Source organism: Rhinolophus sinicus, chromosome 1 (genome assembly GCF_057876585.1).
Source record: "Rhinolophus sinicus isolate RSI-liver-muscle chromosome 1, RSI-T2T, whole genome shotgun sequence".
NCBI lineage: Eukaryota > Metazoa > Chordata > Mammalia > Chiroptera > Rhinolophidae > Rhinolophus > Rhinolophus sinicus.
In genome coordinates this window covers 7,696,231-7,723,091 of record NC_142501.1, presented here as the reverse complement: position 1 = coordinate 7,723,091, position 26,861 = coordinate 7,696,231, and the positions used below count along the sequence as shown (strand labels likewise).

The 26,861-nt window shown below is 57.5% G+C and overlaps 1 protein-coding gene across 2 annotated transcripts in view; it reads right to left on the bottom strand.

Moving 5' to 3' along the window:
- Positions 1 to 24,389, bottom strand: part of TCF20 (transcription factor 20) — a 161,612-nt gene extending 137,223 nt beyond the window's left edge. Inside the window, exon 1 of one of the 2 annotated variants that reach the window (XM_088796156.1) lies at positions 24,061 to 24,389. The gene's annotated coding sequence lies outside the window, so the exon portion shown is untranslated. The remainder of the gene's footprint in view (positions 1 to 24,060) is intronic. The other variant, XM_074326485.2, reaches the window with a different exon arrangement.
- Positions 24,390 to 26,861: the final 2,472 nt, after the last annotated feature.

Sequence of the window (26,861 nt, the reverse complement as noted above, 5' to 3'; positions counted from 1 at the left end):
TCTACTTGAGCTGCCTCACATTGGTCATCTCCAGCCCACCTTTTCTTGCTGAAACCAGGATTGGATCAATCAGTCCCCTGCTCAAGTGCCATCGATGGCTCCCACTGCCTCCTGAACCACGTCCAAACTCCTTGGCTTCCAGCCCTTCTCGGACTGGCACCTGTGGAACTTTCTGGTGTCATCTCCATCACTTTACTCCAGTCATAGCCAAATATCACCCTTCCCCCAAATGCTGGGTGTCCTTTCCCATCTCTGAGCCTCTGTGCCCACCTGCTTCTCTCTCCGGGATGCCTTTCCCTGCCTTCTTCACTGCCAAGTGGCCTCTGACTGGCCCTAAGGCCTGGCTCAAAGGTCCCACACCCCCAACCATCTCCCCAGGCACCCCCAGTGGCCACACTAGCTGTCTGCCTCCTCGTGCTTGGCCCTGTCTGACTCACCCCCATCTTCCCCACCCGCCCTCTCTCGGCACACCCTCAACATTTGCTGAAATGAATAAATTATCTCATTTAGCCACAGAGCACACCCAGCTCGAACATTGGCAGTTCAGCCAAGAGCCCTTGTGTGGAAATCACCACAATGAAGGTGGCAATATTTCACCTCGCCCAGATATTTACTGCAAGTTCTTGAGTCTCACCAATCTGTGTATGTCTGTGGGGAGGGGAGTGGGGGGAGTGCTGGGTGACAGAGCTTCGATTTAAACAGAGGTGACAGAAAATCTGCTCCTCTTCCAAATCCGTCTGGCCTGTCAAGCTCCTCAGGTCCTCTCCCAGGACCTGTCACTTCATTAGCCCCTCATTATCCTAAAAGGTAGGTGGGCAGGGATAAAATACACCCATTTCCCTGAGGTGGAAACTGAGGCTGAGAGAGACCAAGTGACCAGTGCGTGGTGTCAAGCCACAAATGAAGGGCTCTGCTCTTTCCTCCTTGTTGGGTCTGGGTGGGAAGCGGGGTGTTGGATGCAGCAATGGAGCAGCTGGGGGGTATCTGTAGGCCTTTCCCACGGCTTGGAGGTGGAGGAGGGGAGCCAAGGTGGGCACAGGGCAACTCTTCCCTCACGGACCTGGACAGAAATATGGCAGCCAGCCAGCAGGGCCCAATTAGGTAGCTGGCTTCAAAGGCACTTGTGAGCCAAGAAGAGCCAGATCCCATCCCGACTCTGCACCCTGCCTGCCAGCCCATCCCCTGGCAGTCCCATTGGCTATACTCCCAGAGCCCCAGGGGGCAGGCAGACCCAGGCAGCCTGGGCCCCACACTGGAGGCCAGCACAGGGGCATGTGCCAGGGGAGGCCTGGGCCCGACCTACCTCCACCCCCAGCCTGCTTACCTGCCAGAGGTCCTGGCCATGGCCACAGGCCCTGCTGGGGCATCCCAGGCCCCAACCCGCTTGCCAGGCCTGATTTGCATATGCTAATTAGTTGTACATCCCTTGCTCCCCTTGCCAGCTTGTTTAGGGAACGGCTGGATCCGGCTATACCTGTACCGTGCTGATGTCACGCCGAGCTATTTCCAGCCCAGTTGCCATGGAAACCACAAGGCCTCAGCTCCAGTTAGGAGTTCAATATATAATTTACTTACTCCCCCATCCCCCCAGCCCCACCCCAAAGAGACTGGGGCGTACGGGGAACAATCGGCTAAAATATACAATAACACCCTCCACTTCCCTCGGAGGCCTATGAGAGGAGAGAGGAGGAGGAGAAGGGGGGCTTGTTGCAGCGGAACGGTAAATCCATTTTGGAAGAAGGGGGGATGTCGGGGAGGAGAGAAGAGCTTTCCTCATTAAGAACAGAGGCTGGCATTAGGGGACAATTCCAGGAAATGGGCTCAGGCCTGGTGAGGGGGGCGGGATGGGGCCCTCTGCCCAGTGACCCCCAGCACTGCCCACCCTAGCCTTCATTAGGGGTTTTGGGTGAGGGATTATTCTGGGCAGAGCCACAGGGCTGCAAGTGACCAGCCTTGCTGTGAGACCCAGGGCTTAGGAGGGCACGGTTATCTCACTGGCACCAGAATGTCACCAGGGCCTCCAGTTCAGAAGCTGTCCCAAGAAAGGACACTGGTCACCTCCAGGCCTGAACGATCCACTGTGTGGCCAGCTGGGGCCTGGAGCCACGAAATCAGCCAAGGGTGGCACTTGCCAATGAAGTTCAGGCCCCTGCGGTTCCCCCTGGCCTGAGGTCCATCCAGCTCTGTTCTACAGGCATTCACTGACCTCAGCTCTGTGACATGCCCTGTGAGGGGCACAGCTCCACAAGCAGGGAGCCCCAGACTGGGTGGAGACACCTGGTGAAGTCCATGCTGAGAGTAACATGAGCACAGGGGTATGGGGGCACCAAGTTGGTGTGTGATTGTTGGGGGCGAAGTCAGAGAAGGCTTCCTGGAGGAGGTGCTGGGAAGTCCTGGTTTTCTGATCCCCAGGGCAGTGCTGAGGTACAGCCGAGCATCTGGGCTCCCCTGGCCAGGCCGTTCCCTCCCACCCCAGCCCCTGGGCTCTCCCAGCCCTGACCCTCCCAGGAGTTCCCCTCTCACTCATCCCGTCCCACAGGAGCCCCTAGATCCAGTCCTACCACACAGTTCTGCCCTCCACCGGTTGCCATCCTCTCTCTGTCTTAGGGACATAAGGAATAGGACAAGGGAGCACAGTGAGCCCCCATTTCTACCACAGCCCTCAGCTTCTCACCCCCCCCCTTCCATTCTCACCTCGCCCCACGCCCACTGCTCCAGCGACACTAGCCTTCCAGGTGTTGCTAAAACTCACCAACCACATCTTGGCCTCTGGGCCTTTGTATGCACTGTTCCACCCATTTGAAATGCCTTTCCCCCCAGGGAGCCAGGGAAGAGCCCAGTAAGACCTTGGATGATGGAGCCAGACAGCCTGGGTTTGCTGCCAGCTTTGCCACTTAGCAGGTGCTGACCTTGGACATCAGCTGTACAATGGACATACTGAACCCGCATGGCCTGGTTCTGCGGGTTAAAGGAGTTAACGTGCGCAGAGCAGGGCCTTGGTTAGTCACGGGCAGCTCCTATTACCGTGACCACCTTAGAGCCACGTGGCTGGCTCTCTACCTCCTTCAGGTCTCCGCCCCAATGTGTCCTCCCGGCCCCCCAATCTGACCAACGCCACCTCAACCCCACTCTTATCCTCTTACCCGATTTTCCTTCCTCTCAAGGCCGTCCCCGCCCCCGGCCCCATCTGTCTGTCAGGCTGATATCTGTCACCCCGAGCCTACCACCTTGGGAACACAGTTAGTTGTATGCCAATGTTTCTCCAGGACTGGGTGCACCGGGGGTGCCCAGCGTGTGTCTGGAAATAGATGGGGGACAGACGCACCTGGACACGAATGGCAGACAAGTGGCCCCCGTCTTCACCGAGTCTCCAGAGCTGTCCCTAGTGGCCCAAGGTGGCCAGCCACACAGTGGCATCCTCAACTCCAGGGGGAACTCAGGCACTGTGAACACCTGGCTGGCAGGAAATACCTCTCATGCGGCCCATGGGAGGTGGGGGCCCCCGGTCAGCCCCAGGCTGGACACACTACACTCACAGCTGTGTTTGTCCACGTGCCTGGCCAGTCTCACTCCCCCACCGCCCAGTAATGTATACACGGCCTCCCAGGAAACTGCAAAAAATGAGTTAATATAACATTATGGCTGAGAATTTAAATACACAGGAGTCAGGCAACGCAGACTTACAGTTCCCCAAGCAACTGTAAAAACCGCACAGGCAATTCAGGAGTGAGGGCTGGGAATGGATTTAAGGCCTTCTCATTCACAGGCAGACCGTGGGTTGCAGTGCCCTCACCGGTCAGTGATGGACAGAGGCTTCAGACAGATGGTCTCAGAGCACAAGGACATGCACCTCAGGCCACGTGGCTCACCGGACACAGCCCCTTGGGGGAGACGAGGAAGGCCCTGCTGTGAGCTGGGTCCCTAGCTTTCCCCAGCTCTGGCCACACCCTTACCCCCAGCCCTGACTCCCATGGGCAGCTCACTCTAAGGGCTCAGGACACACCTGCAACTTGGCCCTCCTGTCCTACCTGCGTCCCATGGGGCAGATGCCAGGCCCCGTCCTCTCTCCAGCAAAACAGACTCCTGTCTATAATTACAGGTGTTAAGAAAATGGGCGCTGGGGGCCCCGCTGGATTTATATCCCAACTCCACCACTTCATAGTCCTGTGACCCTGGGCAAGTTGCCGGCTCACTCTGGGCCTTTCCTGAGCCTTTCCTGTGTAAATGGGGTCGCTAATACCTGTCCCACAGCACTGGAACCATAGGGAGGAATTCGCACTTACAAAGCCTTTACAACAATGCCCAGCACATAGCAAATGCTTGATAAACATAAGCAATTATCACTATACATAGAGTGTTTCCCCTTCTAATTCAAAAAGAATTTGAGGAAGCACAGTGGCACTTAAGTGGAAGAAATGGAGTAAAGCAGAATTCGTTCATTCATTCCTACATTCACTTAGTAGGCTTATCGAACGAAGGCTTACAGTATGTCTGGGCACTAAGAAGCAGCTGGGAACACTCAGGATACACAAGACAACCCTGGGGGAAGTGAGTCCCAGCACACAACATGAGGTCCTTTTAGAAGCTGACTGTCAATCTGGCTGGGGGTGTCCCAGCAGCCATCACACACAGAGGGGTGGCTAAAAGATGTCAGAGTGACAACAAGCCATCTTCTTGATCATGACATCAAACGTCAGCAAGGGAAGGTCCAGGGCCTGTCTCCCTGGGGAGGATGCAGGGACTGAAAGGGGCCAGGAAAGGCTGGAGAGAGGAAAGGACAGATGTTCATTCCTTCACTGGAGAAGCATTCGTTCAGCACGAAGTATGTGGCTACCAGGGAAGTTCCCAACACAGTACTGGTGAGTGACTAATTAAGTGACTGAGTGAGTGAGTGAAGATAATGCTCTGTGATTCCAGGTTTGGATCACTCACCTGGCTCAGCTTTTTGGGCTCCGGTTCAGAGGCTACAGGTCCCACGGGACAACCCACCCAAGACATCTGAGCTCTAGGACCCAAGTCCGGGCGTCTCACACAAAGGCTGGGGTGATTGACAGAGGAGCGGACGGGGTCAGCACGAGGGGGCCACTAAGACAAGAGCAGCTTGGTTCTGAGGACGCTGGAGCTGAGACGCCATCCAGCTCAAGCTGCTGGCATCACAGGGAGGAGCTGTGTGTTCAGATGAGGGGACAGAATGACAGTGAGAGAGGTAGGGGTGTTACTCTCAGTCAGTCAGGGGTGACCTCTCTGCGGCAGTGACAGCTGAGTGCAGCCATGCAGGCAGGGGATCCTGTAAGCGCAAAGGCTCAGAGGCGGGAACAAGCCTGACATGACAGAGGAACAGGAGAGAGGCGGGCGAGGTGAGCAGTAGTGACCAGATCTCCTGACTCCAGCCAGGCGGCCGAGCACGGCCGCACTTCTTCACTGAAGCAGAAACAGAGGAAGAGCCGCGAAGCAGTGGGCACTGTGGTTCAGAGCACAGATCCCAGAACGGGGCCCATGTTTGAATCCAGCTCTGAGCCTCAGCTTCCTCATCTCTAAAATGGGTTGACTGTACCCACTTCAGAAGGCTGTTGAGAGGATTAAATGAGTCAATGTGCACCCAGCAGGGGTGCTGTTATTGTTATTATCATGGGAAGGGGCAGGGACCAAGGGAACCCAGGATGTGGGAGGGGGGAGGGGCAAATTAACCAGCAATGGTAACAAGGAAACATTAATTTCACTAGTCCTGATTGGGATAAATGGAAACTGGAGGGAAAACAGGAGTGGTATCAGAAAATAATCTACAATTTGAGAAATAAGCTCCACCATGTGTTCTGAATCACGTGGTTGGCTACTGTCCTTTTACAGCCCTTGTCTCAGATGATCTGCTGGCCACCTGGCGAGTATCACTCCCCTCATTGGACAGGTGAGGGCACCAAGGCCTCGAGAGGTACAATGGCTGGCCCAAGGTCACTAGGATATCTGTGAACCAGGTGAAACCAGAAGAATACCAGGCTTGGATGCCAAATGCAGGACTCGGGCAGCCACAACCCAGTACTGGGGTCTCTCCTTGTCCCTCGTCTGGTGCCTCTTTGTTCCATGCTCTCCACAGGGCTGGGGCTCAGGAGACAACTGCTGAATGAATGAATGAATGAATGAATGAATGAATGAATGAATGAACCAATGTTAAGCAAACGTGAGTCAGATCTCAAATTGGCAGCCCCGGTGCGGGGAACTTCTCCCAGCCAGCTGGCCCTCTCTGACCAGACCTTGCTTCTCCTGGCCTCTCCCATACTGGGCATACGGACACTCAATGGAGCCACCAAAAGGTGCTGGGACAGTAGCCATCTCTGGGCTTCCCCATCTGCTCCAGGGAAAGGACCAGGCAAGGAGGTTTTCCTCCCCCAGGAGCACAGCAGCCACTCCCAGGCTGGCTTTGGGAGGGATACCCTCCAGGAAAAGTGTCCCCACGATGTCCCCTCCCTCTCACTTTACCAGGCGAGGCCCCTGGGGCCAGGCCCACTTGACGGTTCCAGCCATACCACTGTTTCCTGCCCAGCAAACCCTGATTTCCTCCCTGCGGGCATCACCCAGAGGCAGGGGCTGGCATCCGCCCAAACCGTAAGCTCAACAGCGAGTCACACTGGTGAGGGTGGCGGCCAGGGCCTGAAGATGTAATTCAATTCTGTCAGTGTTTGTGCAGCGCCACGGGCCTGGGCATCGTGCCATGAGTCTCAGGTGGGCAGGACACCAAGAAGGGGCCAGAGCCTGGCCCTCAAGGAGCTCACAGTCCAGACCAAGGTCAAAGCCAGGCACGAGTGACCCCAATGAAGGCTTGCCCCAGAGGATAAAGGACAGAGCTTTGAGGAGAAGCTGTGGTGGAGCCCAGACGGCCTTGAACAGAGAAAGAAGAGGGCAGTCCTACTGGGAGGGGCTGCAGGAGCAAAGGCCCGGAGTCTGAAAGGGAATGGTGCGCTGGGCAGTGCAGGCTGTGGGGTGCAGGCTGCCGCATTCAGAGACCCAATTCTGCCACCTACTTGCTCTGAGCCCTGTGCACCTCTGTGAGCCTCAGTTTCTCAGGCTGAAAGTGGCCCTGCCTCGCAAGGGGGCCAGGGACCGCTGTTACTGCCATCCTCGAGGAGAGCAAGCCGCTTGATGCCACAGGATGCCCGTCATGGTGTACCACCCAGACTCCCTGCAGGGCCGAGGACGGGCTTCCCCGGCTGCCACGTGCACAGCTGTGTCTCTCAGTGGAAGGGAGCCCTCTCTTCCCCAGGCATGCCCTCTCCCTGGGGACAGCTGCAGCAGCAGTCAACACAGGGTATGATGGCCTCCATCTGGAACAGCTCTGCAGGACCACCCCAGCTCCAGAGCGCCAATAAACCTCCCACACAGACACCTTGGAGTCTGTTTCTGGTGAAGCCAATGACTGACAAGGCCCCTCCCGTCTGGGCCAGGGCCGGAGTCCGTGCAGTAAATTCCCAGCAGACAGGAAACTCAGCACCTTTGCCACAGGTTATTCTGAGGCCACACCTTGAACACATTGCAACACACAACCAACACCATGCTCTAAGCCGGTGTATATGCTGGTGCCCAGCTGGCCAATGCCAGGTTCTGGGCGAAGACAGGGGACATCACCACAAGCACACCCAGCACCGCCCAGTGCAGGAGCACTGCACTCAGAGCTTCATGGAGCCGGGTAGCGTCCCCGGATGGGCTGCCCCAGGCCAGCACTTCACCCCTCTGGCCTCGGTTTCCTCATCTGTAAAACCACAACTGTGGTCTGGACAGAGCTTTTAAGTTGGCAAAGAGCTGCCAAGTTCACCGTCTGACAAGGGAGGGCTTCATCCAGCCACATTAGCCTTGCTCACCTTCTACACAGAGGAGCTCAGAGAGGGTGCGTGACCTGCCCAACGCCACACAGCCAGGTGACCTCAGAACCAGAGCTTGGGCACAGCCTGCCGTGCTCTGCTAGAGGCCACTCAGCCATTCAGTCAGCCCTTTAGTGAGCACTTGCTGAGTGTCTACTCTGGGGAGGAAAGTGCAGGTCTCCCTCCACAGCTTGAAACAAACTGCCTGTGGCATCAGATCAGGAAGGGGAAAGGAATGGACACATATTAAATGAATACTGTATGCCAGGCACGTCCCTAAGGGACTCTAACCCTCATGACAGACGCATGAGGCAATGGAGGGGGAGGGGCGGAGGCACAGGGCAGTCACAGCACTGAGCTGGGCTTCACCCCATGTCTGACTCCAAGGGCAGCACTGCTGCGGTGGGGCTGCAAGGAAGCCCTGGGCACAGGGTCTGAGAACACTGCTGGATGCAACCATTCCTGATGGTGTTACCAGGAGGGGAGAGACCCTGTGCTACAGATAGAGGAGGGAGCAGTGGGCACTTGCCATGGCCCTCAGAAGACCCTGCCTGAGGAAAGGAACCTCTGACCTTGGCCATGGACTCACACTCCCCCAACCTGCCAAAGAGATAAGACGAAGGTGGAGGGCATAGGCCTCTCCACCAACCTACAGAGAGTGAGTGGGAACCCTGGGAAATGGGGGAGGAGGAGGGCTAAGGGAGAAGGGAGAGGACACTTCACACAGGCATTTTCCCACACATTCCCACACTGAGTCCTCACATCCAGGCTTCAATGGGGGCAGTGAGCCCATTTTACAGATGGGGAAAGAGAGGCTCAGAGATAGCACCTTCCTTACCCAAGAGAACACAGAGGAAGAGGGAGAGCTGGGCCGTGAGCACTGAGATTCCAGGCAGGGGGCTATCAGGACTCTCCAGATTCACAGAATCCAAAAGTACATGAGTGACATCTGATTTGACCACTCCCCAGCTTAAACCAACTCCCTGGAGGTCCTGCCTCATCAGGCACCACACCTCACCACCCCTTTCCCCCCACCTCCCTCATCTTCTTGCTCCAACCACATATGCCACATTCCACTTCCTCGAATTTATGGCTCTCCCTACCACAGGGCCTCTGCACAGGCTTTCCCTGAGCGTGGCAGTTTCCTTCTATTCATTTCATCCCTATCTATCTCTCCCATCATAGCTTTGGGCCCCCTCCTCCAGGAAGCCTCCCTGATCTGCCTTAGTCGTTGCAGCCCTTGATTCAGCCACAGTGTTACTTGTGTATCTGTGGGCATCCAATTTGCCATTACCGTTGTTGGGTCAGACCTTGTCTTTTCTTAGGGGAACTGCTGCATCCTCTCCACCCACCTTCCCAGGTCGGGCCATGGAGAGGTTGTGAGCTGCTCCTTCTGCAGGACTGCCCCTCTGCACCTCTCTGGCTGCTGTACCCAGCTGTTCCCTCCAGCAGGGCTGGACGCAGAGCCCAGCTCTCCAGAATATATTTCTCAGCAAATGACCAGGGAGTCCTGGGGAGGCAGGTGGCCTGGAGCCCTGGATTCCCTGAGGGGTGTCTTGGAGAGCTTCCCCAAGGCAGGAAAGGATGGGCACCTTTAGGATCTGGGTCCCTGAGGTCCCTGAGGTCCAGTCCTCACTGAGGGTGTGTGTGCAGGCAGCACAGCCCCAAGACCCAGCAGACTCAGGCCCATTCTCAAGCACAGCTCCCACTCCACAACCAACCCACCCTGTGCCTGGTCTGGTCTCCTGTCCAGCCTCCCTTCTTACTCTCAATCTCTTAGTTACAAGCCTAGTCCTTAGCTTCAGACTGCCCAGGATCAAACTCCAGCTCACCCACGCCCTGGCTGTGTGACCCTGGGCAAGTTACTTCACCTCTCTAGGCCTCAGTCTCCCGATCTGTAAAATGGGAAGAGGGAGGGACCACACTACCTCACAGGGTGTGTGTGAAATGCTTAACCTGGCCCCAGCACATGGCAAGGGCCGGACACACCTCGGGGAGCACCCTTGTTCATTCTCGCTGATTTCATTAGTTGTGGCCTATTTCAGGACCCGGAGGAAGCCCCTGACACAGGCCTCAGCCAGGGAAGGGCATTCCAGGTGGGAGAAACGACATGGGTACAGGCTCGGGCGGGGCAACCACAGCATCCTGGCGCTCTCTCACCAGCCCTCGCCAAGGCTGGAGTCCAGCCCATGCCCCCTGCCCACCATTCATGAGGACTGAGATGCCGATATTACTTGACCACAGACCCATGGCAAGCTCTGTCCACACTTGTGTCCCACCAGTGCCCCCCTGACACTCCTCCCCCACCAGGCTCACTCCCATGCCCTTTGCAGCCTCACCTCTCCCCATCTCTCCCCATCCTTCTCTGATCCCGGGCAGAGACCTCCTGGGGTCTCCCAGAGGGGAGAGTGGGTGAATCTGATACGCTAGTCAGAGCCACCGCCTCCCAGGCAGGTGGCAGCGGTGACAGCAGCAGTCACACCAGGCAGAAGCAGCAGCAGCAGCGATAAGGAGGGAGCAGAGTGGTGGGAATTCCTCCCTTCCTGCAGCCAGGCCATACACCCCGTCCCTCATTCCCGCTCTCAGGCTGCCAAGAGCTGCTCCTGTCCGCCCAGCAGCAGGGGGGAGCGCCTGTTGAGCCTGGCACCCTTCCTGGACACACCTGCTGCGAGAGGGGCAGCAGGAGAGAGGGCCATGGAGGCCCCAGGGGACCTCTTCAGGAGGGGAGGTCCTGGTTACTCAGGGCAGAGTAAGAAGAGCAGGGGGGCAGAGCGAGGAGAGCAATGGGGGACAAGGCCGGAAGCCATGAATGCTGGGCCACAACGTGGGCTCCATGCTGGGGTAGCGGGGAGCCACGACAGTATGGGAGGGAGGGAGTGTTGGGACAAAACGTGTAGTGGGCACGGGATGGCCACCAAGAAGGCCACTACAGGGATGCAGGAGGGTGGAGAGGGGACACATCTTCGTACAGGGGCAGAGAAAACCGGAAAGTGGCCAAGGGCCGGCTATGGGGAGGCCAGTGTCCCCCCACACTCACCCACACCATCCCTGATCCAAGCTAAGCCCTCAGAAAGGGGGGCCCCAAACTGGTTAGAAATGGCTCAGTAGGTGCACAGGGAGTGTGCGCTCAGGAGCTACAAGGTTCAAATGCAGGCCCAGGCCCAGGGTAAAAGCAGACCCACTCACCAAACAGCAGAGGCCCCAGGTTACCCATTGGCCCCTTTCCATGCCCTCTTCTGCTTAAGCCCTGGATGGGGTCCCAGGTCCCAGCTCAGCCCCCCTCACCTGAGAGCTCCTGTGGACTCTAACCAGGCAAACCCACAGCCCTTGGGCCAGGGTCTCTCAGGGGGCCACCAGGGAGACCTGAGGCTACAGTGACCTGCAGGGCATCATCCTCCCATGATGTGAGCCTCAGTTTCCCCATCTACAGCACAGAATAATGATTCTTCCTCCTAGAGCTGTCAGAAAGGTTAAATGAAATACTACACAGTGAACTTGCCCAGCATGGACATGAAATAAGTCCCTTCCCTGGGAAGCACTGACACTTTAGTATGTCGCCAGATGACTTACTTTCCTCCCCAAAACCACACTCCCTCTCTACCTCAGGGCCTTTGCACATGCTATTCCTCCTGCTTGGAGCACTCTTCCTTATCTCTTGTCTCCCCACCTAGCTGTTCTAGGCTCAGGTGCCACCTCCTCCAGGCAGCCCTCCTGGTTCCCCAGATGAGGTCGAGCTCCCAGGAGTCTCTCCGACCAGAATGCAAACTCCATGAAAGCAGGTGGTGACTGGCTTGCCCACTGCTGTGTGTTCTCATAAATATTTGCTGCATGAATGAATTAGACACACTGACAACCATCCAGACCTTCAGTGATAACACAGAGCCATCAGGGGGTGACAGGCCTGCCTTGAGGGCTATGGATGCCTGTTTAGGCCTCTCACTAAGCCTGCAGGGTCTGAAAAGGATTCCCAGAGGAGGTGACACTTCAGCCTGACATCTCAGACTTAAAGCTGCAAGGTCCCCAACACCCACTTTACAGGTGGGAAAACTGAGGTCTAGAGTCAGGGAGCTGCCCTGTGAGTATCCTGAAAAGCTGTCCTACTCCATTGTCCAAGGGTCTGCCAAGTCCCCCACCCCAGTATGGCCCACCCCACTCCCCTGGGGCCACCCCACAACCCATCTGGGGCCACTGCCTCCTCTTCTGGTCACCCTGGTGGCAGGGCCATTCGGCGCTCGGAGGCGCTGGGCGTGCAGCTACATGGCTGAGTCGGGCAGCTGGCAGCAGCGCAGCTCCGAACCAGCTGTTTGGATGACAAACTGCGTTCAAGCTTCATTAGGGTAATCACGGGCTCCCCTCCCGGCAGCGCTGCGGAGCGCGACTGTCAACCTGAACTAATCAAACCCAGCCCCAGGACACCCGCCCGCCTGGCTGACAAGCCGCTAAGCCGCTGAGCCACCTCGCGCTGCACAGCTCCCAGCCGAGGCCGTCCAGCTGGGCCCTGGAGAAGGCCAGCTTCACAGAGACCTACTGGATGCTCCCCGGAATCTTGTGACTCAGAGGCTCCATCAGGGCGGGACGATCATGACTGTCACTCCCATTTTTACAGCTGGGGAAACTGAGTTCAATTCATGAGGGGACGTGATTTGACTAAGGCCGCAGAGCTGGAAGGGGAGCCAGGCTCAAACCCAGGACCACTGGGGCCCCCTTGTCACTTAGTTCCCACTGCCTCCCACACCCAGCAACCCCACTTTTTCCTTCCTTTCAAGGCCCAGCAGGCCAAGCCTGGCACTCAGAAGTTGGGTCAGCTGGGCAGCCCTGACAAGGACCTGGGCCTTGAGCCCTGCACCCAAACAGGGACACTGCAGATTCTGGTGTGGCAAGTACTCTTCCGGGCACTGGGACCAGTTCTCAAGCGGTTGTTGCTGTCTGGGGCAGAATCAGCCCTGTAGCCTGTGGTCACCTCCCTGCTCAGCGGGGCTGCCCTGAGCATCTGCTGGCCAAAGAACCCACCTGCCCTACATCCACAGAATCAGAACCTGGCTGGAACGGGCAGGTCTGGCTCCTTCATTTGACAACAGGGGAAACTGAGGCCAAAAGAGGTCATATCAGAGATGATGGGATGTAGTGGAAAGACTATGGGCTTTAGAGACAGACAGACACTCATTCATTCAACCATCCAGTCACTCAGTCAACAAATACTGGCTAAGAGGCTACGTGGCCGGCACTCAGTATTGGCCGAACAACAAAACAGGTGAATAGAAGGATGGGTGAATGAATCAATGAACGGCACTGGGGAGGCAGCCGTGAATTCAACAGACACCATTCCTGCCTCCTGGGATTTACTGTCTAGTGGGGGAGGCAGGTGCATAACAATTAATTACAAATGACAGGGGCAGCGAAGAAAAAGCATGAGCTAGCTAGCCTGATGACATCCTCCAGGAGGTCCAAGCAGGCAAGCTAGAGGGGTGACACTCCAGCCGGGCACTGAGAGGAAGCTGAAGGCAGAAAGGAAGAAGAAACAGCATGTGCAAAGGCCCTAAGATAGGACGGAGCTTAGGGCTTTTGAGGACAGAGACCCGTCCATCTATGTAGCTGGAGGGCAGTGACAGGTGTGGGAGCTGACGCAGGCAGGGCCAGGGGGAGGAGTTGGGTCTTTCTTCCAAGGGCGATGGGAGCCACTGGAGGGTTACGAGCAGGACTGGTCTCTGGATGCCTTGGGGAGAGTTAGCAGGAATGTTCAAATCCCAGTTCTGCCAACTTCTGCTAGAGCAATTGCACGGACAGTTCACACAGGCGTCGTGCTGAGCAAAAGCAGCAGACACGAAAGGGGACATACTGTGCGATTCCGTTGACATGAAGTACAGAGACAGACAAAGCCAGACTCCACTGTTAGATGCCAGGTGGGTAGTTGTCGGCGGCAGGTGGGCGATGACTGGAAGGGGCACGAGCGAGCCCCTTGGGATGCTGGACCTGGATGGCGGGTACACGACTGTACACATATGTGAAAACCTACCCAGCTGTACACTTTAGGATTTGTACACTTTTCTGTATTAAATTATATCTTTAAAAAAACAGTAAGTAAGAAAGTCCTGGCTCTCTCTCCCTGCCTCTCTCTGTCTCTCTCTGCATCTGCAAAATGGGGCAATGACAGGGCCTGACTCGCCGCACAAAGGGTTTAAGAGGATGGCGTGTACCCCGGCTGTGCACGAGCCTGGCTGATGGCCACTGCACAGTGAATGCAGGGCACACCAAAGCAGAAATGCATCCGGCTGCCCCCACTCCTTGGCCCTCTGTGGGCCTCAGTTTCCACATCTGCAAGAGGCCAGTAGTCTCCACCTGCCTCGGGCAGAAGACAAAGGGTAAAAACTTCCATATCCAGGCCCCGTGAGCCCACCTGCTCGCAGTCACAAACCTGAGAACAATTCAGAGGTTAGGACCCATGGTCTGCAGGCCTCTCTCCCGGTTGCACACACTGTGGGTACTGAACCAGCGACCTACTGCCCGAGGCCACACACAGGCTGGCAGCAGGACCCAGGCCAAGCCCAGGCCTCCAGGTGCCCGGCCCTGAACCAGGCCCTTCCTGCATAGCTACTGTGTGCCAGGCTAACCCCAGGGCTCCAGGTTCCCCCTCTTGAACTGGGCCCTTCCTGGCACCTACCATGTTCACAGGGGCCTCCCCTGTAGGAGGAGTGCCAGCCACCACAGTGGCCTCTCAGGGACCCACTGGGATGCTGAACTCCAGGCACAGGGGCAGTGGGAAGCCAGGCTGGGGGCTTGGGGGGGCTTAGGGCAGACTCCCGTGGGAATGGGCTCTGTGAGGCCCCAGACGAGCTGCGGGACACAGCCAGTACAATGTAACATTACCCTTGACATTGCAGGGGCCGCACAGCCAGGGGCCCCTCATGCCACGGGCTGCTGGAGGTAGGGAGGGGCCCTGTCTGGAGCCTCAACATCGCCACAACGTCCTGGACACCTTGGGAGGCCTTGGGATATCAGTTGGTGTCATCGCCAATATTCCTGCAGGCTCAGCTGTCCCCAGGGCCCTCTTGATACCATTTTCTCATGAGTCTGCCAACGACCTGGGCTCGGGTCTTGGGGGTCAGGATCGCCATCAACCTCCATTCCACAGAGGAGGAAACTGAGGCTCGGAGAAATTTCATGTCCCAGGACTCCCCCAGACAGCTGGGGTCCCAACGGTCAGCCGACCAGGCACCGCGCAAGCTCCTTGAGGGGGAAGCCAGTGTGGTCTGTGCCCTGTCCTCCCCCCACCGGGGGTGGGTGCCACTCACTCACGGTCAGTTCACTCGGTCAAGCACGCGGTCAACAAGCATGGTGTATGGCAGGCGCTGCTCGAGGAGCTAGAAGTGGAAAGGTGGACACGGCTGCTAGGACAGATTCCAAGTCAACGACAGCCCTGTCTGTTACTCACAGCGCTGAGGGCAACGTACCCAGGGCCTGTCCTGTGTCAGGGGCTGCATTAAGTCATCTCATTTAATCCTCCAAACAGCCTCCTGAGGAAGTTACTGTCGTGCCCATTTTACAGATGAGGACATGGAAGCTCAAATTCAGTGACCTGCCAGAGGTTGCTCTCACAGTCTCTACAGGGAGCAGGATCTAAGCCCAGGTCTGCAGGCCCCTCAGTCCTGTCTGTCTGCCAAGTGGGTATCAGCCCTTCAAAGGCCTTATCTCACAGGACTCCGTGCTCATCCGTGTCTCAGACCCAGGTCATGGCTGGACGCAGTGCCCAAAGCTGCACACCGCCAAAGCTGCATAACCCATCCTGGCTTTGGCCTCTGTCTAGGCTTCTGGGACCATCTCTGCCCCTGGAGACCCTACCCAAATCAGCTCAGCCCCAGGGAAGACCCTTGCTCCAGCCTCCATGAGGCATAAGAAGTGCAGAAGACAGACAAGAAAGCAGACAGCGGGACAGCTGGATGGCTCAAGTGGTCAGAGCACGAGCTCTAAACAACAGGGTTGCCGGTTCGATTCCCACATGGGCCAGTGAGCTGCGGCCTCCACAACTAGATTGAAGACAACCGGCTGCAGCTGAGCTTCCAGAGGGGCGGCCGGATGGCTCACTTGGTTAGAGTGTGAGCTCTCAACAACAAGGTTGCCAGTTCAATTCCCACATGGGGTGGTGGGCTGCGCCCTCTGCAGCTAAAGATTGAAAACGGCCACTGGACTTGGAGCTGAGCTGTGCCCTCCACAACTAGATTGAAGGACAATGACTTGGAGCTGATGGGCCCTGGAGAAACACACTGTCCCCCAATATTTCCCAATAAAATTTATATGTAAAAAAAAAAAAAAGCAGACAGCCCCGCCTGGAACGCTCTCCCCCCTACGCCTCCCATGGGCTGCTACCTGCTCTTCCCTCAGGTCTCGGATAAAAGCCTCCCTAACCACTCTGCCTCCATGAGCACCCCCACACCCTCTCTCCAGCCCCCTCAGTTTTCTTACACAGCTCTGCCTACAGTCCAGCACTAGACATGTTTTTGCTTGTTTACTAGTTGACTCTTTCCTGCTGTATCGTGAGGGCTGGGACCTGGTCTGTTTGCTTCACAAATGCCATCATTCCCCACCTCACCCCCCAGCACAGCATCTGGTGCATAGTAGGGCCTCAATAATCTTCTTCATTAAGTGAATACATTTGCTGAATGAATGTTGACGGGCAGAAGGAAAAGCCCAGGGGTTGTGGGAACACAGCCGGAGCATCTGCTCTCCTGACCCGAGTGGTGGGAGGAGGAGTGGGGAGTTGTTTCAGGCAGAAGGCACAGCAGACGCAAAGCCCTGGTGGCAGGAAAGACCTGGGCTCTGGGACCTACAAGCCCAGTCGCTGAGCATGGAGGGAGCACAGAGTGTGAGAGTGGGAGGACAGCAGGGTCCTGCAGGAGGTAGAGAGCCCTCGCAGATCTTCAGCTTGGGGGGCAGAAAGGGGGTCCCCCAGTATTCAGATCACCTCCCAGCCCTGCCTAGACCAGCTTGACCCCCAGCCCCACTCATAGTGGGCAGCGAAGGTCTATGGGCCGACTATTACCCCTCCCTGCCCACAGGCCCCAGGAGCACTGTCCTGGGCACAGGCCACAGGTCGGAAAGCCAGCCCACCACCCACGCAGGCTGTAGTGTGTGACCTTGGCCCCATTACCACGGCCTCCTCCAGCCAAGCAAACCAGCTGGCACCAAGAGACAGAGCAGCTTGGGTGAGCTGCTCACTGCAGAAGGTGGCATAGCATCGTTATGGCCTTATGTGCTCCAGCCAGGATCTGGGGTGGGGGCAGCAAACAGCCCTCCTCTCACACCCCACACCAGCACCACCTGGCACAACTGGGGTGGACAGTGAGAAAAACCATTCGATGTCCTGGCTTTCTCTGGGCCCACATGGGGCCTTGGCTCCCACCTGTCCTCTAGGACAACCAGCTGAAACCACAACCACCTCTAGCTGCCCCCGGACCCCTCCACTCAGTTATCCCCTAGTTTAGGCCTGCTCCGGGCATCCCATCTCCCCCGTGGCACCTCTACTCCCCCAGGTGCGCGGCCAGAAACCAGAGCCCTGTTCGGCGTCCTCTCCCACCTCCCCACACCACGCAGACTCTCCTGGCACCAGCCTCACTGCCACCTCCCTCCTTCCCACCTCTGCCTCCAGACCTGCTACTGAGACCCTCTAGAGATTCTTCGTCCTTAGGTCTCAGCTCCAATCTCCTCTTGGAGGGGCCTCCCCAGAGCACCCTGGCCAGTGGTACCCACATGCCCACGCACCCCTGTCACCATCACTTGACTGTTTCACGTTCTCATGTGTCTTCTTCCTTGCTCATTGTCTGTCTCCCCAGCAGCCTGGCAGCTGCATGACTCCAGGACTGTGCCTGAGTGGTCCTGCTGTGTCCTCAGGGCCTGGCACATAGTAGGTGCTCCATAAATCTGTTCAACGAATGCCTGAACTGCCAGTCTCCCCAGTACAGTCGGACCTGACCACTCAGGGGCTTCTGGGACCCTCTGGATGCAGCCGCCTCACGTCTGAGGCCCTGGGGTCTGGCCTTTGCCTGCTTCTCCAGCTCGGGCTCTAGGGCTCCTCCTCTCTGATTCCAGATCCACGCTGTGTCGGGATGCCCGCCCTGCCAGCCAAGTCCTACTCATCCCCTCCATGGCACCTTCTCTGAGCCGTGCAAGCCCACGTGTCCCTTCCACAGTCCTCAGCACCTTCAGCCTATACCCCTCCTCACTCCGGCATTCACACCCTGGCACCTTCTACCCCCCAGCTCCTCTCACGTCATTTGTGCTTACAAGCCCTGGTGCCACAGGCAGTACTTGTCCCCCACATCGTGGACTTTCACACCTCCTTGGCTTTGATCCCTGCTATTCCCTCGGCCTGAGTACTTTTCCTCCCCGTCTCTGCTGTACAAACTCCTATTCATCCTTCAAGACTCAACTCAAAATGTCACCTCTTTTATAAAATCCTGTCTGATTTTTCTCATCAGTCAGGGCTCTATTGGTTGCAAGAGAAAGTACAACTCAAGATAGCCTAAGCAAAAAAGGAAACATGCCTGTTTTTGTAGCTGGATACTCCAGGGGTGGTTTCACACACAGCTGGATCCAGAGGCCCAAATGAGGTAACATATACTTCCATCTCAGCTATGCCTCCCTCCTCCATGGGACACCTTACGGGAGGTTCCCCAGCCTGGGTACCGCTGTGGAACAGGGAGGCCAGCAGTCGCATATTCACACCCTCCAGTTCAGCAACCACAGCAGTCAGTCTCCCCCATGGGCTCTAAGTCAAAATTCCAGGGGAGCCTCCGGAATGAGCCATGTGTCCATCTCTCAACCAATCACTGGCCAGAAAGATAAAGTGTTTGAGCCCACCTGGGTCTCATGCTCACCCTGGGCAGTGGAGAGCTATGGGTCCCAGGACCTCTGGGTGCCACGTAGTGAACCCTCTCAGGCCTGGTCCCTCTTTTACACCACCCCCAGTCTCCACACATGCCCCATGACATGCGTTCTGTCTACCCACCCAGGGCCCTGGATGTTCACAGCTTTACAGCACCAGAATCCCATCTCCCTCACAGCTGGGTCCCCAGTGCCCACTTGGTGACAGCCCCAGAAAAAGGCCTGAGAAACTTTTCACCTGATTGAATGCAAGTGGGTTACACAGAGAGACTACAAGTGCGGGGTGTGTAATAATGGGTTAACCATCACCCCTGGCAGGCAGCAGATCTGCATTTTCACGGAGGCCTCAGGGGGACACAAAGCTTAAATGGCAATGCAGAAAGTCAGGAGGGGGGTATCCACCAGCCCCTGCCGAGCCCAGTCCCAGCAGCTCAGCCTGCAGGGGCCACGCGGCCAATTCCAACGAGCTCGGGAAAGGGCTGCGAATGGAAGGGCTGGGAAAATAATTACCGAGGAGGCTGGGGAGGGAGGCGGAGAGGCTGGCGAGAGGCTTAATGAAACTGCTAACGCGTTAGTGATTCCTGCCTGCTCGGGGAAGGCAGAGGCAGACAGCCATGTTGCCAGCTCCTGCGACGGAGTCTGCCAGGCGGGCTGGGCTGGGCACAGCGAGGTGGCAACAATAGGCACCTCTTCATCATCTGCCTCTCAACACGTGACTTTCAAAGGGCAATCTTAATATATTAAAGTCTGGATGACAGTACATTTCAACACATCGCATATGAAATCGAGCTGGAGTCCATTCAGATGCATTTATAAATAGAACGGATAAAATTCCGACTAAATGCAGAACAGAGGTCTAGGGCCCAGGGTGAGCAGGGTGCCTGGTCCCATTTTCCAGGCAGGAAACCGGGGCCCTAGGAGGTCAGGGATCTCTGGGAGGCCAGAGTGGCTCCAGGACAGCCTCCAGCTCTTCACCATCAGCCTCTGCTCCCGTGAGCAGCCCCTTCCCCCGACCCACACATCTTTTCATTCTCAGAAGAGTTCTGTGAGGTAGGCAGATGCCAAGGCTCCCCTTTCCAGATGCATCCAGAGGGTCTTGCCCAAAGGCCCAACAGAAGGCCAAGGAGACAGGAGCACCACCGAGGGCTCAGTCCCTGCACCAGTACTCCACCCTCCACACAAGGCGGGCTCTTATTCATCTATGAAACCAGCAATGTGGTTTTCAGTTTACGACATCTCATTTCAGCTCAAAATGAGAAAACAGAGACACAGAGAGGTTAAGTGATGTGCCCAAGGCCACACAGCTAGTTGGCTACAGGGCAAAAACCCAAAGCTGGGTTTTCTGACTCCAAAACCATGCACTTTTTGTTCAAACATTCCACAGTGCACAGTGTGTGCTTAGTACCCCCTGGCGGGTTGATGGAGAGATTTGGGGCCACAGAAAAGTCCACACCCCACTTAACCAGGGTTCTTGAGGCAGCAAATAGGAGTTGAGGCAGAAATGACCACAACAGTGGTTGCTGTGCTCCACTCTATGTCAGATGCGTGCCAGGTACTTAGCACAGTGCCGGGAACATTATACAACAAGGAAACTGAGGCCTGGAAAAGTGAAGTCACATGCCTTACAGAGGGACCCTCAGCTAATGAGTGGCACAGCCTGAACTAGTCAATGATCCCACGGGGTGACCCTGCTCCAACTGCTGCCTACTCCCATCCTCAAGCAGGCCCTAAGCCAGCCAGGTGCTCATGGGACCCAGTCTGAGGTATAGACTGGAGACCAGTGATACCAGGTACCAAGTCGGGCCCACCACCCCCTCCTATGACCCTGGATGCACAGGAAAGGCTGGGAGGCAGGTGTGGACATCTCACTACATACTCAGCAAAGCATCAGGCGCTCCCAACCTGGTCAGGGGGCCGGGAACTTGGTGGGTAGCTGAGTACCCCCATTTCAGACTCTGGAGCAGACAAGTTCTACAAAGAAAGTCTGTAGCATCTCCACCTCACAGGTGTCTCCTTGAAACCTTCTAGATATCCCTAGGGTTGGGGAGACTGCTTTCTAGGGTCTCATGCAGCCCTTTCCCCATATGTTCTGGGTTTTCTTCCCCAGGGAAGCCACCAGAGGGTGAGGTCACTTATGAACCCCCTTGTGGGTACAAGACCCCAGTGCAAGAGGCATGTCCTGGATAAATGAACGAGTGACCGAATCAATGATGGAACAAGCCAGTGCTACCTGACCTGCTGCTGCAGTCACTTCCCACAGCAGCCTGCACTCAGGATGGAGGCTGTTTCTATTCGTCAAAAGGGACTCACACCCATGGGACCAGCCCTGGCCCTCAACCATCACCAGACAAGGAAACTGAGGCTTTGGGGGGGGGGGTGCCCAGGTCCTCACAGGAAGTAGCAGAACCAGGATTCGGACCCAAGAAGCTGGACTTCAGTCTGTGCCTCAGCCCCAGGCTCTGCCTCGTCCTCATTTCCAAAGACGAATCCACACACACTCCCTTGTCCAACCCCCACCCACCCCAGGGGGCACAAGCATGCCCATCCCAAGGACAAGGATGCTGGGATACAGAGTGGTTGAGGGCCTAACCCAAGGTCATACAGTCATCAGAATTCACAAGGTCTCAAATCCCTCTCATCTTCCAATCGTCATCATCCATTCCACAAGCCAAAGCTGCCTCCTTCCCCGTCATCAATGCAGTAAAGGAAGGGAGGGGGAGAGAAAGGGGAAGGGAGAGGAGGGGAGACCCCCAAGTCCACAGCGGGCTCCTTTCTGGTCAGGGGAAAGGCCTCTAATGAAGGCCCCGCAGATGCCGCTGAGCTGGCGGTGTCAGCCTGGGAGCCCCGCGGAGATGCAGGGCGAGCATCTCTGCTCCCAATTAGCACACAGGTCCTCCATCAAAGCGCACGCCTGCTGCCAGGAGCAGAGGCCAGAGGGACGGCCCTTCTAACAGTAGGAGGAGGCCACAGCTCTCTGGCAGGCTCTGGCCCCTGCCCTTTGCCTTTTGGGGGGAGAATGCAAACCCCCCGATCCCCTCACTCACTCACACCCTCTCCAATCAGCCAGCTCAGGGCAGACGCCGTCACCCCGGGGGACGCGCTAATGAAGATGGCGGACATTAATCTCTTCCCTCTCCCGACAGGTCAATTTATAGTTCCATGGGGAGCCCTGGCGCTCAGCCAGAGGGCCTGATATAACTCTCCCAGTTCCCCAGGAGGACGCTGGGGGTGGGCTTGATGGGGCAGAGGGGGCCAGGGGCCACAGGGGACAGGGCAGGAGGGCCACTCCACTTGAGTGCCCACCACCACTGCCTCAACAAATCTAGTTGGGACCTTGGACCCTGAACGAAACGCCTGATGGTCAAGACCTGCAGGTACCTGGGAGCAAAGTGGGCCCTCGGCTCCTTAATCTAGGGCACCCTGCTCACCAGCAGGAGATCCCAAGGAGGCAGGAGGCTTGTGACTTTCTAGTCCTCACTGACTGCCCCTCCAAGGAGCTTAGGCCCATCTGCTTCTGACAGACTCCCCAATGTTCATTCCTCAAAGATCAACGAGCTGGCCACTCTGGGTCTGGGTCTGTGTCATGGGGGCCCCTGCTCGCTCAGAGCTCCCAGTCTGGTGGGGGAGGCCAACATGGAAGCATATTGTGCCACGCTGCACCAGGCTAAGAGCAGCAATGGAGGGATTCACTAAGAGCTGGGGGTGTCCACAGGCAGAAGCATTGATCACACCTGAGGAGAGAGGTGGGGATCTGGGAGGCTGATAGGGCGGAGAGGACACAGCTGGGCCCAGAGGATGAGCAGGCCGAAGCCAGTGTGTGTGGGAAGGGTGGGGGGAGTTTGGGGAAGAGACTATCTCAGGCAGGGGAGACCCAGGCTCAGGGACTCTGACCAGGGAACATCCGACTCAGGGTCGAGGCTGCAGAGGTGGGCGGGGCAGACCACAGAGAAGCCCAGGCTCAAGGGACAGCTCAGGAGTTTGGCCTAGTTTGGGTTGGTGGACAGAGGAGGAGTTCAGAAGTTCAGACCCGCATTTAGAAAGACAGCTTTGACCATGGTGTCCCAAACTCATGGTCAAGGCAGGGGAGCAGAGGTGGGAATGTCCAGTTAGAGGGTAAAAGGAGGGACAGATGTTTTAAGGACCAACAGAACCCTGACACTGATTGGATGGAGAGGTGTCTAGGGGGCCACAGGCCTAGGGTTTCCAGTTTGGGTGCTGGTGGAGGTAAAGGCACTGGTCTGGGGTAGGACAAGGAATTGGGTGTGATGCTGAACGTGTGAGCCTGGAAGGTATAGTCCCAGCAGGCCCCAAAACCCAGGCCTGGGACTGGGAGAAGGCGGGACCCAAATGTTGGCCCTGAGTGCAAAATTCTGAGCAGTGCTGAACTCCTCCTTCTGGAGGCAATTCATTTCCTTGGCCGAGGTGAAGCCAGGGACTGCCCCTCTCCCAGACACTCCAGGAGGAAGCAGGGGCCTGGCAAATGCAGAGTGTCGGGCCGGGCAGCCCCACAATGCTGGACAGAGCCCTCCTGCTGGAAGCATGTGGGCCAGGCTGCCCTCATCTCCCCCAGCGCCAGAGCCCAGCCCTGGTTCTGTACTTACTAGGTGCTCCGTGAATCCCTACTAAACGCATGCCCTTTCCTTTTTCCCTACCCCCCACCCCTCCCCCCCTCCTCCCCCTCCTCCCCTTCCTTCAGAGTTACCCACCCGGTCTCACCTAATCTGTTCGGTAAGGCTGGGAGTGTCCCCATTTTCCTAGGTGCTAGAATCAGGAGGGAACTAGGGTCCAAATGACCCAAAACCACACACACTTAAAGAAAGGGGGTAAAGAACAAGGCCGAAATAAAGAACCAAAACGCTTACAGTGGCTGCATTATGGTGGTGGGACAATGGCTGATTTTTTTTTCTTCTTTTCTACAATGAAATATTCATACCCTCACTCAGGGGCTGTGTGTGCCCTAGTGGGGAGCGCTTCGGCTTTGGCGTCAAGCAGCCTGGGGGTCAGATCATGGCTCAGCCACTTCCTAGCTGGGGACCCTGAGCAAGCTATTTGCCTTCTATTAGCCTCCGTTTTCTCATCTGTACAATGGGACAAAAAAACACACACCAAAAAACCACTTCAGACGAGCCGGTCACGCCGGGCGCACAGTAGGCACGCAGTAAATGCCAGCCGTAGGGCATCACACCCCCGCGTTCTCGCCACCTGTCCGGCCTCCAGAGGAAACTTGAGACGCCCCCACGTGCCAGACGCTGGTGCTGGGCGGGCACTGGGTCCCGGGGGCTGGCGCCCGCCCACCCACCCGCCTCACCCCGCCGCGGTCGCGCTGCCCACTTACCCTGGAGGCCGGAGGGCCGGCATCGGTCCCACAGGAGAGCCCGGGCAGCGGGGCCGGGCTCCGGAGCGCGGGGCGCGGGCGCGGGCAGGGCGCGCGGGGGCGCGGGCCGCGCGCTCCGGGCCGTGCGCCCCGCGGCCGCCGCGTCCTCGCCTCCAGCGCGGGCCTCGCGCGCCCCGGCCGGCCCGGGGGCAGGCCCTGCGCAGCGCCGCGCCGGGTGGGGGGCGGGCCTCGCGGGCCCTGGAGAGGCGCCCGGGCGGCGCGGGCTCCCGGCGGGCGCGGGCGGCGCCGCTGCGGTGGCCCCGCCGCTGAGTGGTGGGACGCGATTTACTGGCTGCAATTCCCGGCGCCCCTCGATGGCACTTAAGAGAGACCGGGAGGGAGCCGGGGAGAGCGGGCGGAGGGCGGGCGGGCGGAGGAGGGGCGGCGGGAGCCGTGCGCGCCGGCGGGGGAGGGGCACGGGCGGGGGCGGGCGGGCGGGAGGTGGGGAGAGGCCCGGATGGAGGCGGCGGGCGGCCGCGGCGCGCGGGGCTGGGGTTGGGTGGGGGGGCCTTGCCTCCAGCCCCCGCCCATCCGTGCCCACCTCTCCCCACGCACTGGCGCAGTTGGTGGGGGTTAGGCCGCCCACCCCACCCGACCCCTTCAAAAATATCCCTCCATCCAACTGGCCCACCCCACCCCAACCTCTGTCTTCACAATACCCCCACCATCCAACTGGCCCACACTGCCCAGCATCCTCCCCCTTCACGGCGCCCCCACTTCTAACCAGCCTGCTCCACCTCCATGACCTTCCCCATCACCACTGCCACTAGGGATCAAAACTCTTGGCCCGTGGGACCCAGTCCAGCCCAAGCCATGCTTGGTTTGGCCCATGATATTTTTTGTTTTTAATTAAAATTAGTTCCCATCATTTAAAAATCAGGAATTTTCACATTAAAAAATCCACATTTCCAATTTAGTTTGGGAAAGAGTAGTCTCAGGCAGAAGCCTCCCCCCTCGCACTGCCTTTTGGCAGCAGTATTGACAGAACACTGGCCTGCAGCTTACCCCAGTCCCCACCAGGCCCACCTGCCTGGCCCAGGAGGTGTGTGTTCTCCTGCAAGGAGTTCTTCATACGCCAGTGCTCTTGCAGGTTCCTTTCTGTGGGATGCCCACCCCCACCCTTTTAGGCCCTCTTCTGGGAAGCCTCCTGGCACTGTCCCCTGCCCCCAGTGTCTACCCAGCCCCTCCCTGCTCCCACAGCCCGACTTGCCTGCTTCCTTGCTGGCTGGCACGGTGGCCCTCTGCGGCTGCTGCTCTCTGGCTGGATTCTCCCTCCCATCCTGGCTGTGGGCCTGGCCCACAATGGGCGCTCAGTAAGTGTTGGCTGAGGGGCAACCAAAGAACAGCAGGATTGGGATTCCACAAGGCAGCCTGGGCCATGGTGGGCACAGGGCACTAGTCCCTGCAACTGATGTTAATTTTAAAAGCCCCAAATGTTTATTCAGGGCACCTCTTGCCAACCAAGGAAGCTAATGATTTCCACGCTTCATTTTTCTCCACCTTAATCCCACTGCCAAGGCTTTAGGGCCTCTGCTGCTGCTGTCCTCTGACTGGCATCAAATCCCTCCCAGAAGGCGCAGTGCACCTGGGGCGTGTCCAGGAGGCTCAGGGAGGGCAGAACTGTGCCTCCTTGGCACCTGTGAGGTCACAGCAGGCCTCAGGGCCACAGGGTCTAAGACCAGCAGCTGACCGGTGCTCATGGGGTACAGTAGCCCAGAGAGCCCTCCTGGGCCATTGCAGCTGTGATCACTGCCCCGGGCAGGTGTCTCAGCACACCTTAATCCGACTGCTTCCTGAGCAGAGGATGAGGGGACCAGGTCAGAGCCACCCCTTTCCACCACCAGACACACCACAGGATTTTCTAAAAACCTGTGTCACAAACCCAGCCAGCTACCAAGATCCCATTGTACAGAGAAGAAACAACTTCAGAGAGGGTGACCTTGCCAAGGTTACAGGCTGATAGGGCACTAAGCCAGCAGTCTGCATGGCCCTCCAGAGTGCCCCTACCCAGCCAGGAAGTGAGACCACCCCCCTCAGGGTTGGATCCAGAGAGAAGTCTAGGAGGTGGGACCACTCTGTAATGGAGGAGAGGCAGACACCTGGATGCTAGTCCTGGCTCCAGGCAGGCCTCCCTCCACAGCCTTGCATACCTGGGCAAATGTCCAGGACCCTGTCTCCACCTCCTCAACCACCCCCTGGCCACAGTGGCCGGGCCAGGAGCCCTCTCAGTGAGGGCGCTGGGAAGCAGGCCTGGCTCAACAGCCAGCAACCATGCACAAATCACAACACACTTCCCTGGACCTCAGTGTGTCCATCTGCGATATGGGGGATCAACCCAGTCTCTATGGGCTTGCAGGGGCACAAACAAGACAGCAGACAAAAAGGATGCAAAGAGGAAGGAGAGCCAGGAGGTTAATTAAGTGCTCGGGTCTTGGGGTGAGCTAGCCTGAGTGAGAATCCTGACTTCCCAACCTCCCAGCTGCAACTCACCTGCTCAGGGTCTCTGTTCCTTTCTTGATAAAAAGTGTAGGGGTGGATCATAAGAAGACCAACTGACTTAAGAAGCTGTAATGAGGCTGACGTGGGACAAGGCATGTGGAACCATTCAGCACAGCCTGTCAATCATAAAGTTCAAGGCTTGTGACCTTAACGAGGAAGACAGAAGGGAAGAGGGAAAAGCGTGGGCCCTGAGGGTTCACATCCTAATTCCACTGTACCAACTGTGTGGCCTTGGGCAAGTTACACAACCTCACTGGGCCTCA